This window comes from Nothobranchius furzeri, chromosome 2, assembly GCF_043380555.1.
Source record: "Nothobranchius furzeri strain GRZ-AD chromosome 2, NfurGRZ-RIMD1, whole genome shotgun sequence".
Classification (NCBI taxonomy): Eukaryota; Metazoa; Chordata; class Actinopteri; order Cyprinodontiformes; family Nothobranchiidae; genus Nothobranchius; species Nothobranchius furzeri.
Window position 1 is genome coordinate 69270766 of NC_091742.1, and position 17819 is coordinate 69288584.

Here is a 17819-nt window from a genome sequence, read left to right on the forward strand (position 1 = left end):
CCTGATGATCAAACAGAGGAGGCTGATAACCGTAACAGGTCTCGAAGGGAGACAGACTCGTGGCAGAGGAGGTCTGGATGTTGTGTGACAGCTCCGCCCACAGGAGGAAGCGGGGCCAGGAGGTCGGCTGGGACGAAGCGAAGCAGCGCAGGTAGCGTCCAAGCTGCTGGTTAGCTCTCTCTGTCTGACCGTTTGTCTGCGGGTGGTATCCAGAGGACAGACTGGTGGAAGCACCGACCAGGCGACAGAACGCCTTCCAGAAGCGTGAGACGAACTGGGGTCCTCGGTCGGAAACCACGTCCTGAGGGAAACCATGGAGCCGCACCACCTGTTCCAGGAGCAGTTCGGCCGTTCTCTTGGCAGTGGGGAGGCCGGCCAGGGCTACTAAGTGCACGGCCTCGGAGAAACGGTCCGTGATAGTCATTATAGTGTCCAGGTGGTCGACCACCGGCAGTCCCGTGACAAAGTCCAGCCCGATGTGTGACCACGGCCGTTTGGGCACAGGGAGAGGCTGCAACTCTCCAGCGCCGGGTCGGTTGGAGGACTTGGAGCGAGCACACACATCACATGCAGCTGTAAACTCGCGGACGTCCTTCCTCATGGACGGCCACCAGAGAGCCCGACGGAGGAACTGGAGGGTACGGGCTTGTCCTTGATGTCCCGCGAGCCGCGAACAATGCCTCCACGTGAGCGCCTCTTGCCGGCAGGAGGCGGGAACGTAGAGACGGTTCGGTGGGGTCTCCGGCGGCGCTGGATCGCCAGGAAGTGCCGCCTGTATGGACTGCTCCAACGGCCATTGGAGGGAGGCCAGGAAGCATTGAGTCGGCAGAATGGTCCGAGGCTCCGGGGGGGCGGCATCTGGTGCGAAACGCCGAGAGAGAGCGTCCGCCTTGAGGTTCTTGGAGCCGGGCCGGTAGGCGATATGGAAGTGGTACGGCTCGAAAAAGAGGGCCCACCGAGCCTGACGAGGGTTGAGCTGGCGGGCAGTCTGTAGATGAATGAGATTCTGGTGGTCGGTCCAGATCAGAAAGGGATCGGTGGTCCCCAGGAGCCACTGCCTCCATTCCTCCAGCGCCCATTTTATTGCCAGCAGCTCTCTGTCGCCGACCCCGTAGTTCTGCTGTGTGGGGGAAAACTTCCGGGAGAAGTAGGCACATGGGTGGAGCTTAGAGTCTGGACCCCGTTGCGAGAGAACGGCCCCCGCTCCCACATCTGAGGCGTCCACCTCCACGACGAAGGGCCGGGTCTGGTCCGGGTGGAGGAGGATGGGTTCCTTAGTGAAACATCCGACCAGCTCATGGAAAGCACGGACAGCCTCTGGACTAAGGCGAAAAGGGCGAGGCTGATTGGTGGTTTTGGTGAGTGAGGTCAGTGGTGCTGCGAGGGAGCTGAAGTTGCGTATAAACCTCCGGTAAAAGTTCGAGAAACCCAGGAAGCTTTGCAGCTGCTTCAGGGTCGTGGGTAGAGGCCACTGAGCTACGGCCTGAACCTTCTGGGGGTCCATCTTCAGGCCCTGGGAGGAGATGGTAAAACCCAGGAAGGAGGTGGACTCCTGGTGAAATGCACACTTCTCCAGTTTGCAGTAAAGTCCATGGTCCAGGAGGCGGGACAGAACCGCTCGAACATGACGGATGTGCTCTTCGGCCGTGCGGGAGTAGATGAGGATGTCATCTAGATAGACAAAGACCCAGCGGCCCAACATGTCTCTCAGCACATCTGTAATGAACCGCTGGAAGACGGCGGGGCTGTTGCAGAGTCCAAAAGGCATCACCAAATATTCATAGTGGCCAGTGGGCATGATAAAAGCGGTCTTCCACTCCTCACCTTCCTTAATACGGATGAGGTTATAGGCGCTGCGCAGATCCAGTTTAGTGAACACTGCGGCTTGTGTGATGGCGTCCAGAGCGGTGCCCATGAGAGGGAGAGGGTGACGGTCCCTGATCGCTATTTTATTTAACCCTCGATAGTCTATGCAGGGCCGGAGATCCCCCTCCTTCTTCTTAACAAAGAAAAACCCCGCGGCCCCGGGGGATGTTGAGGGTCGGATGAATCCCTTCTGCAGGGCATCAGTTATATAATAGTCCATAGCCCGGGTTTCCGCCGGAGAGAGGGAGAACAGGCGAGCCCGAGGGGGGGTGGTGCCGGGCTGGAGCCTGATCTCCAGGTCGTAGGGTCGGTGAGGAGGTAACCTGGTAGTGGGTTCTTTAGCGAAGACCTGAGCGAGGTCATGGTATTGAGGAGGGATGAGCGTCAGGTCTACGTCTGTGGGAGTGGCTGCTCTGGTCCGAGGTGCAGGGGAGTCCCGGTGGTTATGGCAACCCGTGCCCCAGGCCAGGACTTTACTGGTGGACCAGGAGATGTGAGGCTCATGGCGGCAGAACCAGGAATGACCCAGGATGAGTGGCGTGGCCGGAGCCTGGATGACCAGGAAGTGGGAGGGTCTCCCGGTGTTGGTCAATAGTCATGTGGAGACCCTGAGTTCGGTGGGTGAGAGGGTACGGCATGATGGGCCGGCCGTCCACAGAGGTCACGGGAATGGGTCGGTCGAGGGCGGTGAGGGGTATCTTGAGCCGAGTAACCAGTCCGTGATCGATAAAACACTCCGCAGCCCCAGTGTCTAAAAGTGCCTCCAGTCTGGTCGGGGCTTGGTCCAGGTGGAGGGAGACCGGGAGAGTGGTTCGGTGTGGAGCCGGAAAGGTGGAGACTCCGGGTGGGACAGCTCCTACTCCGACCCGGAGGGACCTTTTCCCGGTCGTTTTGGGCACGTGCCACGGTGGTGACCCAAATCCCCACAGTAAGCGCATCTTCCCTCCTGGTAGCGCCGTGCTCGTTCCTCAGGGGGAAGATGTCCCAGCTGCATCGGCTCCTCCGTCAGTTGGTGAGCCGGCCGGCGGGGTGACGTCCTGGTGTGTACGGGGGCTGACATGGTGCTCGGCCGGTTCAGGATGCAGCGGTCCAGTTGGAGAGCCTGATCCACTGCCAGGTCCAGGGAGGTTGGGACCTTGTGCCCGATCATGCCCTCCCGGATTCTCGGTGACAGTCCCTCCAGGTAAACGGCCTTTAGGGCGGCGTCATCCCACCTCAACCGAGCTGCTGTCGTCCGGAAGCAAGAGGTGTACTGAGCCGCCGTCTGGGAGCCCTGGCGAAGCTGAAGCAGCCGCGTCTCGTCCGAGACCTCGCTGCTGGGGTGCACAAAAGTCTTTTTCATCTCCTTTACAAAAGTCTCATAGTCATTGCAGGCAGGAGATTTCTGATTGTAAAGAGCCGCCGCCCATTCACCGGCTCGACCTGTCAGCAGTGAGGTCAGCAGGGCGACACGAGAGCAGGATGTGGGGTAACGTGCCGGTTGGCACTCGAAAGTCATGGCCAGGGTCGCCAACATGCCCTCCGGGGATCCCCTGGTTCCGTCCCACTTCTCTGGAAGGCTGAGGCGTGGTTCCATCCTGTCTGGAACAGCTGCGGTCTGACGTTGCAGAGCGGTGGTCAGCTGGAGTACTAGCTCGGTGAGTGACTCGATCTTAGTTGCTTGGCGATCAGCTGTGGCGCGGAGCTGGTTCATTTCTGCCGTATGCTGATCCAAGGTTGCGCGCTGTTGAGCCACTTCGGCACGCAGACGCGCGAACTCCGCTGGGTCAACTTTGGGCTCAGTCATCCTGTCAGGTTCGTTGGCAGATCTGAAGCGTGACTGAGAGTTCTGTTGCCCAGACGCAGAGAGACGGAGATAACTGGCGTGGTTATCTCCTGTAGGTGTAGCTTGAGGGTTTAGAGGGCTGGTAAGCCTGGAGACTCGATGCAAAGTCTGGTGAGAACGATGACTGAGCAATGAATGAAACGCCGGCACTTCCTTAAGTAGTGTCAGCGTGATGACGTCAGTCGCCACGTTAGTGGCAGGAATGAATGGAATGCAGTCAGCTGGAGGAGTTCGTGACAAATATAGGAAGGACCATGATCATGTAGAGCATTGAAAGTTACAGTCAGGATTCTAAAATGCACTCTTAATATAATGGGTAACCAATGCAGAGACATTAGCATAGGAGTGATGTGTGCTCTTCTGTTTGCTCCAGTTAGGAGCCTCGCTGCAGAGTTCTGGACCAACTGCAGAAGGAGATAAAGGCATGGATAACCGTTTCAAGTTCATGTTTTGACACTAACTTTCGCAGTTTGGAGATATTTCTTAAGTGATAAAAACAGTTTGATTTAACCACAGACACACCAGCTTTCTTTTCCTGAAGAATGGTAAAATATTAACTCACAGTGTGAGTAAATTAAAGCAAATAGTGTGCAAAATGTTTAAAGAGTTTCAACTAATTATTATGTAATTTAATTCCCTTCAAATATTACTGAGATAAATGCAAGATTGTTGCCATTCAGGCCAAACAAACGGCCAACTAAAACAATCAAAACAGGAATTCATTGTACCTGAGATGAATAAGATTTTTACAGCAGAGAATGAAAGACATTTTTATTTTATCCTTTTTGGGATTCAAGCTGATATTTAAAACAACCTATATCTCCTTTTTTTTTTTAAGCCCTCTCCAAATGCTAGAGATCTTAAGAAAGGTCACCTTCCACCCCATCCCCTTAACAAGGACACATCTGTTTAATCTCTGTGGTGGACATCAGCACTGTAGAGATCACGGTCAATGTCAAAGATGAATGGCATGATTTAAAAGGAATAAAAAAAAAATACATATTTTCTCCACCCAAGAGTAATCTAAACCACTTGAAAACATTTTTGGTTGAATAATTTAAGTAATTGTTAGAACATTTTTGATTCAAACCAAGTCTTCTTACATGGTGTTAAAAAAATAAAAATAAAGCTAATGCACCTAGTGCATGCCTGCAACTACCCAGCTACATTTATGTCAATCTAATCTGGATATAATCCAATTTTAAATGAATTACTCTGTTGAAAAGAATCCATCCATCCATCCATTTTCATCCGCTTATCCACAGTTGGGTCGCGGGGGCAGTAGCCTAAGGCGAGAGGCCCAGACTTCCCTCTTCCCAGCCACTTGGGCCAGCTCCTCTGGGGGAATCCCAAGGCATTCCCTGGCCAGGTGAGAGACATAGTCCCTCCGCCGTGTCCTGGGTCTACCTTTAGGTCTCCTCCTGGTTGGACGTGCCCGGAAAACCTCACCAGGGAGGCGTCCAGGAGGCATCCTGACCAGATGCCCGAGCCACCTCAACTGGCTCCTCTCGATGTGGAGGAGCAGGGGGTCTACTCCGAGCCCCTCCCGAATGACCAAGCTTCTCATCCTATCTCTTAAGGGAGAGCCCAGCCACTCTTCGGAGAAAACTCATTTCGGCCACTTGCATCTGCAATCTCGTTCTTTTGGTCACTACCCAAAGCTCATGACCATAGGTGAGGGTAGGAACGTAGAGTGACCGGTAAATCGAGAGCTTCGCCTTCTGACTCAGCTCTCTCTTCACCACGACAAATCGCAGCACCAGTCTGCCTATCGAACTCACGCACCTGTAAATCCTGTCCATAAAGGTTATGAACAGAATTGGTGACAAAGGGCAGCGATGGCGGAGTCCAGCTCTCACTGGGAACGAGCCTGACTTACTGCCGGCAATGCAGACCAAGCTCTGACACCGGCCATACAGGGACCTAACAGCCCGTATCAGAGCGCCTGGTACCCCATACTCCCAGAGTACCCCCCACAGGGCCCCCCGAGGGATGCGGTCAAACGCCTTTTCCAAATCCACAAAACACATGTAGACTGGATGAGCAAATTCCCACGCACCCTCCAGGATACCCCTAAGGGTATAGAGCTGGTCCAGTGTTCCACAGCCAGGACGAAAACAACATTGCTCCCCCTGAATCTGAGGTTCAACAATCCGAACTCTAGAACCCCTGAATAGACCTTACCAGGAAGGCTCAGGAGTGTGATCCCCCTGTAGTTGGAACACACCCTGCGGTCCCCCTTTTTAAATAAAGGGACCACCACCCCATCTGCCAGTCTAGTGGGACTGGCCCCCGATGACCAAGCGATATTGCAGAGCCGAGTCAGCCAACACAGCCCCACAACAGAGCCCTAAGTAACTCCAGGCGGATCTCATCCACCCCCAGAGCCTTGCCACAGAGGAGCTTTTTAACCACCTCAGTGACCTCAGCACCAGAGACTTGAGAGGCCAACCTAAAGTCCCCAGAATCTGCTTCCTCACTGGAAGACGTGTCGGTGGGATTGAGGAGGTCTTCGAAGTATTCTGCCCACCGATTCACAACGTCCTGAGTAGAGGTCAGCAGCACACCATCCCCACTATAGATAGTGTTGGTAGCACAATGCTTTCTCTCCCTGAGGCGCCGGATGGTGGACCAGAATCTCCTCGAAGCCGTATGGAAGTCTTGCTCAATGGTCTCACCGAAGTCCTCTCATGCCCGGGTTTTTGCCTTGGCGACCACCCATGCCGCGTTCCACTTGGACTGCTGATACCCGTCAGCTGCCTCTGGAGTCCCACAGGCCAAAAAGACCTGATAGGACTCTTTCTTCAACTTGACAGCATCCCTAACCGCCAGTGTCCACCAGCGGGTTTGGGGGTTGCCACCACGCCAGGCACCGACGATTCTGCGACCACAGCTCCGGTCGGCCGCCTCAACAATGGAGGCACGGAACAGGGTCCATTCAGACTCATTGATGTAATGATTGCTACGGAAATCAGTCAAGGGGGCAGTCCACCATACATTCCAAAGAAGAGGCAAGAACATCCTTATTTTAAATAACGGACTTAAGTCCCTTTATCTGCCGAGAAAAGCTCAAATAGTCCAAAGCTGATGCCAAAGCTGTTTCTACTGAGTGCCATTCCTGAACCGATGCCATCTTTCTAGTTTTTCTCAGCTGCAGCTCTGGTGTTAAGCCCTCCCACCGATCGTAGAGTGCGGTGACAGGCAAGACACAAAACTGAGGCTATGGAACGTGGCTGGACTGACCTGCAGAGGAAAACTGTTTTTCCACTGCTGCGGTTGGTCTAGATTTCCAAGCTAAGTGTGTATAGATTTAAATTACCCTTGATTTGGCTTCACTTTGTAGTTTTGGTAGAAAAATGGTGCAATACATGTATTACTTTTGCACATTCTGCTGGTGAAGGTTCCCAGTCATCCAGGTCATGGCAATCCATCAGCGTTCAAATGAAGGCAATTCAACTTCTTTGGTATCTTGAAGACATTTTGCTTCTCATCTAAGGAGCTTTGCCAATTCTGACTGGAATGTGGGAGAGTCAAGCTTGTAAGCTGCAGCTGTCAGTTGTTTTTAACGAGCTGAAACTACCTATGAATACCCCTCCTCACTACCTCCTGATGAGTCATTGAAATTGCTACGCTCTCTTGTTAGCATGGTTGTTTTGATTCATTACAGGTGGGTGTGACCTAGACTGACACTGTTTTGGAATTTGGTTTAAAGCTGCATTGTAAGAGAATCGAATTGTCTTCAAGAAACCAAAGAAGCTCAGTTGCATTCATTCGAACCCCTTAAGTTTACTGGAGATATTCATAAGTCAGTTGCACCTATCTACATAAAGGTGAGGGTAATATTTAATAAAATATTAGGGATATGTTTCGAAACCTCTTGCCTGTCCTTGTTTATATTTTCTATTGTTTAAGCTCATTTTTCCTTTATTTATAGGTCTTTGTTGGCCTGAATTCAAATATAAACAATATTTCCGATTGCTTTTTGCTTTTACTGTTTATATTTGCCTAAAATTAAAACACGTTCAGGTGTGAGTCCCTAAAGATGCACATAAAAGCACATGTAATCAATGTTCAGCTCTATAAAAAAAAGCAAACTAAATGCCCCCTTGAGCGTTTGAGTTTTGTTTTGTTAGCTGTAGCTCTGTCACTAATTCCTAGTTCAACTAACCAAACGTGTAAAATAAAATCAGGGTTGTGTGAATATTTGTATGACAGTGTTTGTACGAACTGCTATGAAATGTGTTCATCAATGCCAATAATCTACTAAACAGTCCTGCAGCTAATTACCTTGCCTACCCAGTTTTAGCTAATCTGTTTTTCCAGCATTCTTTTGCTCAAATGATCATCTTCAGTAGGTAAGATAGAAATCACCCCTCAAAAGATCTGTGAAATATCTTACGGAGGAAAAATCTCTCATATTAAATTGCAATAACTAAAGCAGACATTTGCCATGTGGGCAGAAACCTGACTAATGAAGTATTGACACGCTTTGTTGATCTGTCTGGTTGAAGTTTGGTTGTAAATGAGAAGAATGCATCATGCAGTCACCTGCAGGTATTTCCTCAAAAGGTTTATTATTAGTTTGAGGCAGAAGTAGCCTGGCCTGCAGGACTCCTCCTCTGTTTAATTCTGCACAGAAAAAGAGTCTGGTAACTCACAGGCAGAGGCACTTGAGGGGCGAGACTAGGTGGCTCAAAAATGACCAATCAGAAAAAAGACGGAAATGCCAACTGTACCAGCTGTAGTAAAAAAAAAAAAAAAAAAAAAGCGTCCGGTAATGGTGCAGATGTCTTTTTTTTTTTTTTTTTAGAAGAAATGCTTCGAGCGCTTCTACTTGTTGTGGTTTTAAAGACATTCATGTCATTTAGAACAGAGGAAAGAGCCACTGCGAACTCGGCCGCTGGCTTTGTTGTTTATGATAAATAAACAAATAAATGCATGAAAATAGTCTCCTACACCTATCTCCTGCTTTATCTTCTGATAGAAAATAGACGGTGAAACTCTAGGATTAGAAAATCTGGACAGATCTACGTCACACTGTTACTTAACATCCATAGACTCACCCATCCTGACTCTTGACAGGGAAGGGTGTTGTTGGTTTAGCGTCTAGGAAACAGCAGAAAACATCTAGACTAGAAGAAGCTAACTGTTAGCATTGGAAACACCACCACACAGCAGAAGGTCCTCCAGGCTTGTGTTATTTGAGGAGATAAAACATCCACATTACAAGACAGTGGCAGAGTTGTGTTGCTAATATCCAATCCAAGCCAAGATCTCCAAATGTCAGGAAAGAGTTCCAAACCTCTTGTCTAAGGCCCTGTCCACACGTAGATATTTTTCTACGTTTTGGCCTGTCATCCACAAGAAAACAGAGTTTTTTCACACGAAAACGGATCTTTTTAAAAACTCCAGCCAAAGTGAAGATCTGCGTTTTCTCCGTTTTGGGTGTCTGCGTGTGGACAGACAAAACCGGAGTTTTAAGGTCCGCATGCTAACATCACGTGTGCGACCTGTGTTTACACTAGCCGACAGCATGGATGCCCTCAGAGCTGCGCTCGCTTTATCAATTGTCCAAGCACTTTTTGCTTGTTTGTTTTTGCAAGCGGAATTACTGCTCCTTGTGGAAGACCACAGACGAAGGACGAGGTTAAGAACGGGGGAAGTACTGCCGCCTACAGGTCTGGCATGTCCTTAACAACGTATTTATCCGGGTACGTGTGGACAGAGTTTTTTTTTAAATGAGGTGGTGTGGATGCAAGTTTTTGGAGGGGCGGATATTCGTTTAAAAAAAACCCGGCTATGTGCGGACTAGGCCTCAGTGATGCAGCCCCTACCCTGAACAGGTCACCAGTCCATTACAGGGACCAACAGCATACTTGCAACGTGAATGTTACACTAAAGATGACAGCACTTGAGTCAGTTTTATATTTTGACAGTACAACGTGACAAAAAGGGTAAGGACAATGACCATCTGTAACGTTGGATGCAAATGGTTTGGTTGAAGGTCACAAGAAAGTCCATTTTTGGTAACACTCAAGTGAAGTGACAAGAAACCTTAAAGTATCTGTATTTTGCAACAAACCCCCTTTAACCCTTTAGGCGCCATAGTTTTTTCAGTAAAATATGAATTTTTTATATCACTATTTAAAGAGCTAGTAGCTTAAATCTGGTTAGAGATGGAGGAATACTGTAAATTAGAAAAATTTTCAGTATGAGCCAAATTTTGTGATAGAAACAAACTCACTCACATAATTTCCATATTATGACATCATCAGGTGGCAGCCATATTGAATTGCATCACATTTGCAGATTTTTTTATGTTTTTGTCTTATTTTCTTGGTGTTGTTATTGTTTATGATACATATATACATATTCCTATGTATACATATATAACTATGTTTGTATATATATATAAGATTTCTTACTTTATTGGTATTTTGTTTAGTGGTGGGCATAGATTAATTTTTTTAATCTAGATTAATCTCACTGTAATCTTGGAATTAATCTAGATTAAAATGGCTCATTCAAATTCTGCCAAAGGCATATGTGTTTACTACCTAGATAATGAATAAAAGCAAGTATTTGAGAATGGAGGCGTATTTCTTGTTTCAATAATGCATCACAGACTGATAAAGCAGTTTTACTACGATAACTGATGATGAAAATAAATAATGATCAATAAGTATTTGTGTTTAATAGCTGTTTATTCAGTTCAACAACTTCTGCACTGTAGGTCTACAGAATAGGTCATGATTAACTATTTACAGTCAGTAGCATTTGGTCAATCAGTCCAAACTCTATTTCTCCTTCTTCCACCAGTCACTCAAGCAGACCAGCTTGTTCACATTGTCTGGTGACAAACTAGATCTTCTCTTCTGCACAATATGGCCTGCTAAAGAAAAAAGTATATACACACACACACACACACACACACACACACACACACACACACACACACACACATACAGACATACATACATACACACACAGAAACTATCTGGCCTAGGGAGGGGGTGAAATTTCTGGGGTGCCCTTCCAATGCCCCCCTTTAGTTTGCATGTAGGATCGCCTCTGGTGAATGGGAGCGAGCTGGAAATGATGCCGCAGCTCACCTGTATGAGCAGAAGCCATCTGTTGCTGTTGTTGTCTCTGAAAACGGCAAGGGGAGTTATCCTAGCTCAACTTTTCTAAACAAATATAAAAATCTATGAGTAAAACGTTTATTATTACAGGTGAATTTGAGTCGAAGCCACATGAACAACGACCTGTAGAAACAATTTATCACTTTATCACAATAAACAGCTGCTAAAAGAGCTAAACTTAGTTGGAAACTGCACCTGTCTGAGAAAGTCTTGTCTCGGTTTTCTCACATCCGAGCGCTGCTTCGGCCGCGGACGGTGAAGTGTGGCCCGGGGAAAGCCCGGCTGGAAATGTCGGAGGTAAACAAAACAAAATAAAAAGAATGAAAGTCGGATTTATGGATTAAAGTCTGGTGAAAGTACATAAATTATTTACTTGTCCCGCGCGATGAGAAGGGAGAAGTGCTGCTGGTGGCGAAGGTGCGACTGTTCGGCTGCATGGGGAACATTAAACTCCGCGAGCCTGGCGTCCGAAAATAAGTACGATGATATGCGCCGAGTATCCAGCCGCGCCAACCAGGTATCCATCCGCGCAATGTGAAAGCATGTGTGAAAGCCATCATAGCTTACTTAGTATAGACCCAGATCCCAACCCAACTTTGAGAATAGATTAATGGCGTCATTTTTTTTATCGCGCGATAAGAGTCTGGCTTTGCCGCAGCGCGTTAACGCCGATAACGGCCCACCCCTAATTTTGTTCTGTTTACTGCATATCAATCAAGAACACTGTTTTTGGTGCTTCAGTGTCATGAACACATTTCACTCATCCCTTCTTTGGTTTATTTTGTTTATAATATATATATATATATATATATATACGTATATATATATATATAGATAGATAGATAGATAGATAGATAGATAGATAGACAGATAGATAGATAGATAGATAGACAGATGATAGATAGATAGATAGAATGTTTGATTAACAATTTGAACTGGATAAAGTGATCTGAACAGTAATATATAGATATATAGATATATATATATATATATATATATATATATATATATATATATATATATATATATATATATATATATTTGTTTTCTTGAGTATCAAGATGGCATTGCTTGTAGTTTTTCAGTGTGTGGTACCTTTCGTTGCAAGGTACGGCACACAAACCCACTCCACACTGACTGCACCGAAACTTTGTCTGGCGACGGGCTTTTGGCGGGTGCGATCTGAGCTCACGGCATAGTCTGGACGATCGTCTGCATTGCGGAGCCAGCACTTCTCCCAGCTGCATTGAAGGTTATCCTCCTTTTTTGTTTTCCTTCATGGCGTAGCCTTCAAGTAAGGAAGTCACTATTTGCTGAATGAAGACTTTCAGGGATTTGTGTGGACCAGGAACACTCCTGGTGTAAAGAATGTGGGCATTCATCACACAAATGCTTAGAAGAGCATTGAAAATGCGGTTGTACCATTTTCTTGAGCGGTGTGGAAAGAGGTTTGTTTTCATTCGCTGATCAGCCCTGTCTACTCCTCCCATAAATGAGTTGTAGCTGTCAGCACATACTGGTTTCTCTACTTTTCGAAAGCCAATCACATTTTACCCTGTGCGGATGCGTTTTTTTGTGCATGTGTTGCCATGAATGGTGGACAGCAGAGTGAGACGCTTCGTGTCATGCCATGCACATGCCAGCAGCTTATCATTTTGCATGAACACGGGAACATCTCCCCTTCTCAATGGCAACTGGGCTGGTTTCAGGCCGCTTGGCATCCCTCTCCTGTTGCAGTTTACAGTGCCACACATACCAATTTAGTTAGCTGCCAGCTCACGAGCTATGGCTGGTGAAGTATAATAGCTGTCCATATACACCTCATGCCCTTTCCCTGTAAATGGGGCCAGCAGATGACGAACAATGTAATGTGTGGCACCTACATTTTCATCATCATTTGCACTTTGTCCAGTGTAGAGGGACCACTGCAAAACGTAACCCGAGCTGGCCTCACTCAGAACAAACATTTTGTAGCCATATTTGTCTCTTTTGGAGGGTTGTACAGCCTCAAGGTAGACCTTCCCTTGAATGCGATGGTCATTTAATCCAAGGACAGTTCTTTCTGCGGACCATAGATGGATGAAAAGCGTGGAATTATCATCTCAATAATGGGGCGCACCTTGAACAGTCTGTCATGACCTGGCTGACCCTTTTCAACACGCTCATCATTGTTTACAAAGTGGAGAAAAGAAAGGATGATCTCAAATCTGTTTCTTGACATCCCTTTGATGAAGCCAAGTGTGTATGTTGGCCAAAAGCCAGCCCAATAATCCTCAATCTCAGGCTTTTCCACAAGCCCCATGCAGAACTGAATGGCAATGATCGCTTTCATTTCTGGGACAGTTACATGATACCAGTTATTATAGCTGGAGCTAGATTTCAGTTCCTCCCTCTGTAAATACTGGTGAGCATATCGGTTAGTTTCAGTTGTGATGAGGGTCCAGAATTCCTCATCCAAAAAAACTGACAGAAAATCAATGTGTTCTGAATTTGACAGATCCCTGTCTCCACAGTATCCAGCTGTCTCATCAAAATGCCTGATCCACTTGGAATACTGTTCCTCTTCTCCCAAACTAACCCAGCCATCATCATTATTATTGTCACTGAGGCTGTGTTGGGCCACCCCCTGCTAGCAGTGATTTTTTTCCCGCGGTTCCTCCCCCCTGCTGCATTTCCCGCGGTTTACACCCCCGGGGCCGAATCGATCACCAGCGGAGTTTTCACCGGCCCATCACCGCCACCCCCCACCCCCACCCCACCCCGGCACGGACCGGTAAGAGCTGCTTGTGGCCCCCCACCACCTGTCTTTCCCAGGACACGGTGACGCGGAACATCGGACAAGGTAAGGGCTGGATGGGCTGCTTGTGTAATCGCGTAATCGCTGACAGACTCCCTGTTGCTGCGCGCTGAAGCCACGCTTTCCGTCTCGCTAGAAGACAGCAGATCATCCTCGGAAAGGAAATATTCTTCCTTCGAATCCGAATCTGCCAGCAATAGACGAAGAGCTTCGTCAGCACTGAACATTGCTCTCGGCATTATGTTTTTATCCTCTACCACTCACTCGCTCTCACTCGATCTGACTGCTCTGACAACCCCTGCATTTCTGCGACTGGTGGGTGGGGTTCAAGCTCTAAATACTCCAAAAGTTTGAATAGTAACACACCCACAAATGCTGCTTGGATTGAAGTTACAGGTGTCTGCCACCCCGCTGTGTAACGTATTAACTGCATGAGGGCTCATTTCTGCTGCTGTGGCTTGTTAAATCCAACATTGCTGCTTGTCGCATTTCTGCGACTTTGGCGCTTAAAGGGTTAATGATAGATGTGGGAGGTTTAAACAGACTTCTAGTGGATTTGAAAGCTGCTATTCACCCTTTGCACGTGACGTCACGCCACTCATGTGACCGCCCCCTTCGCCATGATGGACGGCAAAAAGACAGTTTACACCCGTGGAAACTCCAGTGAAGGTAATCAAAACAAGCCAGTTTGTAGCCTTTTATTGCTTTTATTTAGGTGATTTGACTGTAAAATGGTTTTAGCTTGCTGCGTGGTTGGCTGCACTAACAGACAAGGACGTAAACTCAACTCGTCTTTTCTTTTTAATAACTTTGATGGAGACTGAGGACTGAGATGAACTGCAGCGATCAATCAATCAAGAGGACTAGCAGGCGTTAGATTTGCAGCGAACATGTTTTTAACGGGTAAGATTAACGTTAATTTATTTCATGAGGAAGAAAGGGACAGGGAAAAATGTGATGTGTTTACACAAGTTATTGATAATCCTGGATGGATATTTCACCACGGAGGCTGCGCTCCGTCCACCGTAGTGTAAAGCGAGATATTAACAATATTAAAGCTCCAATGTATGATTACATGTGTTAAAATCACATTATTTATTTATATGAGCGTCATCGTTCAGACATCTTCTCATTCCAGTGTGAGGGCAGCAGCTGAACCCGGTAACACCACCAGCAACAGAAGCTGGTAGGGATCCGGACTTTTTAAAAATCAGCTTTGGTGTAACGTGAAACGCTGTTTACAACATAATGTTATAAATCCAGACGGGTGAATTTAGGCAAAGTTAGCAACATGTTTACATTGGTGAACAGCTGCAGAGAGAACGTAAGCTAACGTTGGTAAGCTAGTTAACATACCGCTCTCTATGAGCCCCCGCTAGATGCGCTACTTCTTCTGATAACTGAACTGGGCATGAACTACAGTAGTTGAAGGAATGCTGGATTTTTGTTTTTGTTTTGATTGCAAAAACAATTTCAGGCTCTACTTTTCCCTTTGTTTAGTAAAAAAGCTAGGTTTTAAACGCAAACACGGTCATGGAACATTCACCCCTCCCCTCCCCTCCCCTCTGAGATGCTTCTGCTGGCACCAGAGATCCGTTATACCAGAAGAAACGAGATAGCACTAAACACCAGTTGCTGTTTTCTAGGTCCAAACATCTTTTGTTGTCCGTGACTTCAGATGGTGTTTTTCTTTTTGGGACTCTGGTAGTTTGTCCTTAAGTAGAAGTGGTAGCAGCCGGCTGTTTCTCCTTCTCTGATGTTATTGAGCGGAGAACCTCTCACACCAATCAAATCAAATCAACTTTATTTATATAGCACTTTTCATACAAAAAAAATGCAACTCAAAGTGCTTCACAGATTAAAATGGCTCCATAGATCCCACATTCCCATCCCAGCCCCCCTGCCCAAGTATAAAACAATTGACAATTACACTTCCCCTCCCGCAACCAATTTCCAAGGTGAGCGTATAGTCACCCACACACTCGCACACGCACACACACACACACACACACACACACACACACACACACACACACACACACGCACGCACGCACGCACGCACACACACACACACACACGTGAACAACAGAGTAAACAATAGGCTGGGTTCAGATGGGTCAGGTAATGGACGGCACATCATCAGCAGAGCCATATGCCTTGACAGCAACAGATCATGGCAGCAGCCAAGACACCGGCCCATGACGCCCAGGGGGGGAGGGCGGAGACCCGCACCACTGCCCGGGCACTACCCAAGGAGCGCCCCGGCCGCTGCCGCCAACCACCGGCCCCAAGGCAGAGGGCTCCGCAGAGGAAACACTGGAGGATTAAAATATATAACTGTAAATTAACAAAAGCTAATATGGATAGAAAGTAACTGATAAAAAGTGATTATAAAGATAGTAAAAGAAAACAATCATATAAAAACACTAAGATGTAAATAAAATAATAAAATTAGGTAAAAGAGATAAATAGGTATATATATATATATATATATATATATATATATATATATATATATATATATATATATATATATATATATATATAACAAATATGACAAGCGATACAGTTAAACAGACTAGATAAATAGTAATCAGTTAAAAGCTAAGCTAAAAAGGTGGATCTTGAGCCTATTCTCAAAAGTCTGGACATTCTCTTCGGCCCTGAGGTCCTCCGGCAGCCCGTTCCAAAGGCGAGGACCGTAACACTTGAAGGACGTCTTGCTGTGGGTGTGTGTCTTAACTTTCAGAATCAGAATCAGAATCAGAAAGAATTTTACTGCCAGCGTTCCAGCGATCCACAGCATAGGAACTTGACTCCACAGTACAGCCTGACCAAGATTACACACACACATATAGACAGGACAGATACAGGCAGACCGCGAGAGCAGCCATAACGGCGCTCTTTTCAGTAGATGAAGAGGGGATTACATGAGGAGAGTTCGGGGGTGTAGGAACTTTAGGGATAACTAGGAGACAGCTGCCAGAGGAGCACAGAGACCGTGAGGGTTTATATAGTAAAAGCAGTTCTGAAACATAAGAAGGCCCGAGACCAAAGTATCTTAAAATCGATCCTGAAACATACGGGGAGCCAGTGGAGTGATTTTAAAACCGGAGTGATGTGCTCCCGCTTCCTGATCTTCATCAGGACACGTGCTGCTGAGTTTTGTAAAAGTTGTAAACCTGAGATGCTCTTTTTGGGAAGACCAGAAAGCAGGGCATTGCAGTAATCAATTCTACTGGTTATAAAAGCATGCATCAGCGTCTCCTTATTGGCCCGAGAGAGAATGGGGCGGACTCTGGCGATATTCTTAAGATGGTAAAACCCTATTTTTGTGATGTTTTAAATGTGGGGGATACAAGTCAGCTCAGAATCGAAAATAACACCCAGATATTTCACATGTAGTGATGGATAAAAAGACATTGATTGTAGTTTAGGTAAAAGTTTGTCTCTCTGGCTCTCAGGACCGATGACTAAAACTTCAGTTTTGCCTTGGTTGAGCTGGAGAAAGTTTTCAGTCATCCATGATTTAATATCTAAAATGCAGTTAAAAAGTGTTTCCATTGGCTGTGCGTCATCAGGAGACACGCACTCATCAGCAATGGTGTTCTGTTGATTCATACGTGAGTGTGTAGTGAGTGTCGGACCCAGGGAAGTGCTGCGGTTTGGCGAGACCGAACACGGGATGGTCTAATTATTGCTTTCTGTACAAAACGTGTTATAGGCAGAGGTTTTTAGACAAACGTGAGAAAACAACTTTATTATTTTGTTTCTGTTTATTTGTTTATGTCCACAATATAATTATAAAAATACTGTGTTAGAAAGTTGTCAAGAGGCATGAGCGGAAAAAAAATTCAAGCTAATTTGTTTTCCAAATTTGCCATGGCAGCTGTAAGCCTTCAATTATATTTTAATGCTTACTCCCAGGCAGCAAGTAAAAGTTTAAAGAAAAATAAAGGATAAAACAAACTAAGTTGGACAGGAGATGAGCTCAGAACCTCTTGGATGTCAACTTTTATGAAGATCCAGAGCGCATCTGAGAATATCCGGTACCACTTTACAATAAGGCTCCCCTTATAAATGGCTAAGAAAGGGCACATAAGACCTTGGGGGGTGGACAAGTCAGGGAGTGCGGGAATGGACCCCATTTCCGCATTCCTGTGACAATCTGCCCCCCAATTTTATTTGC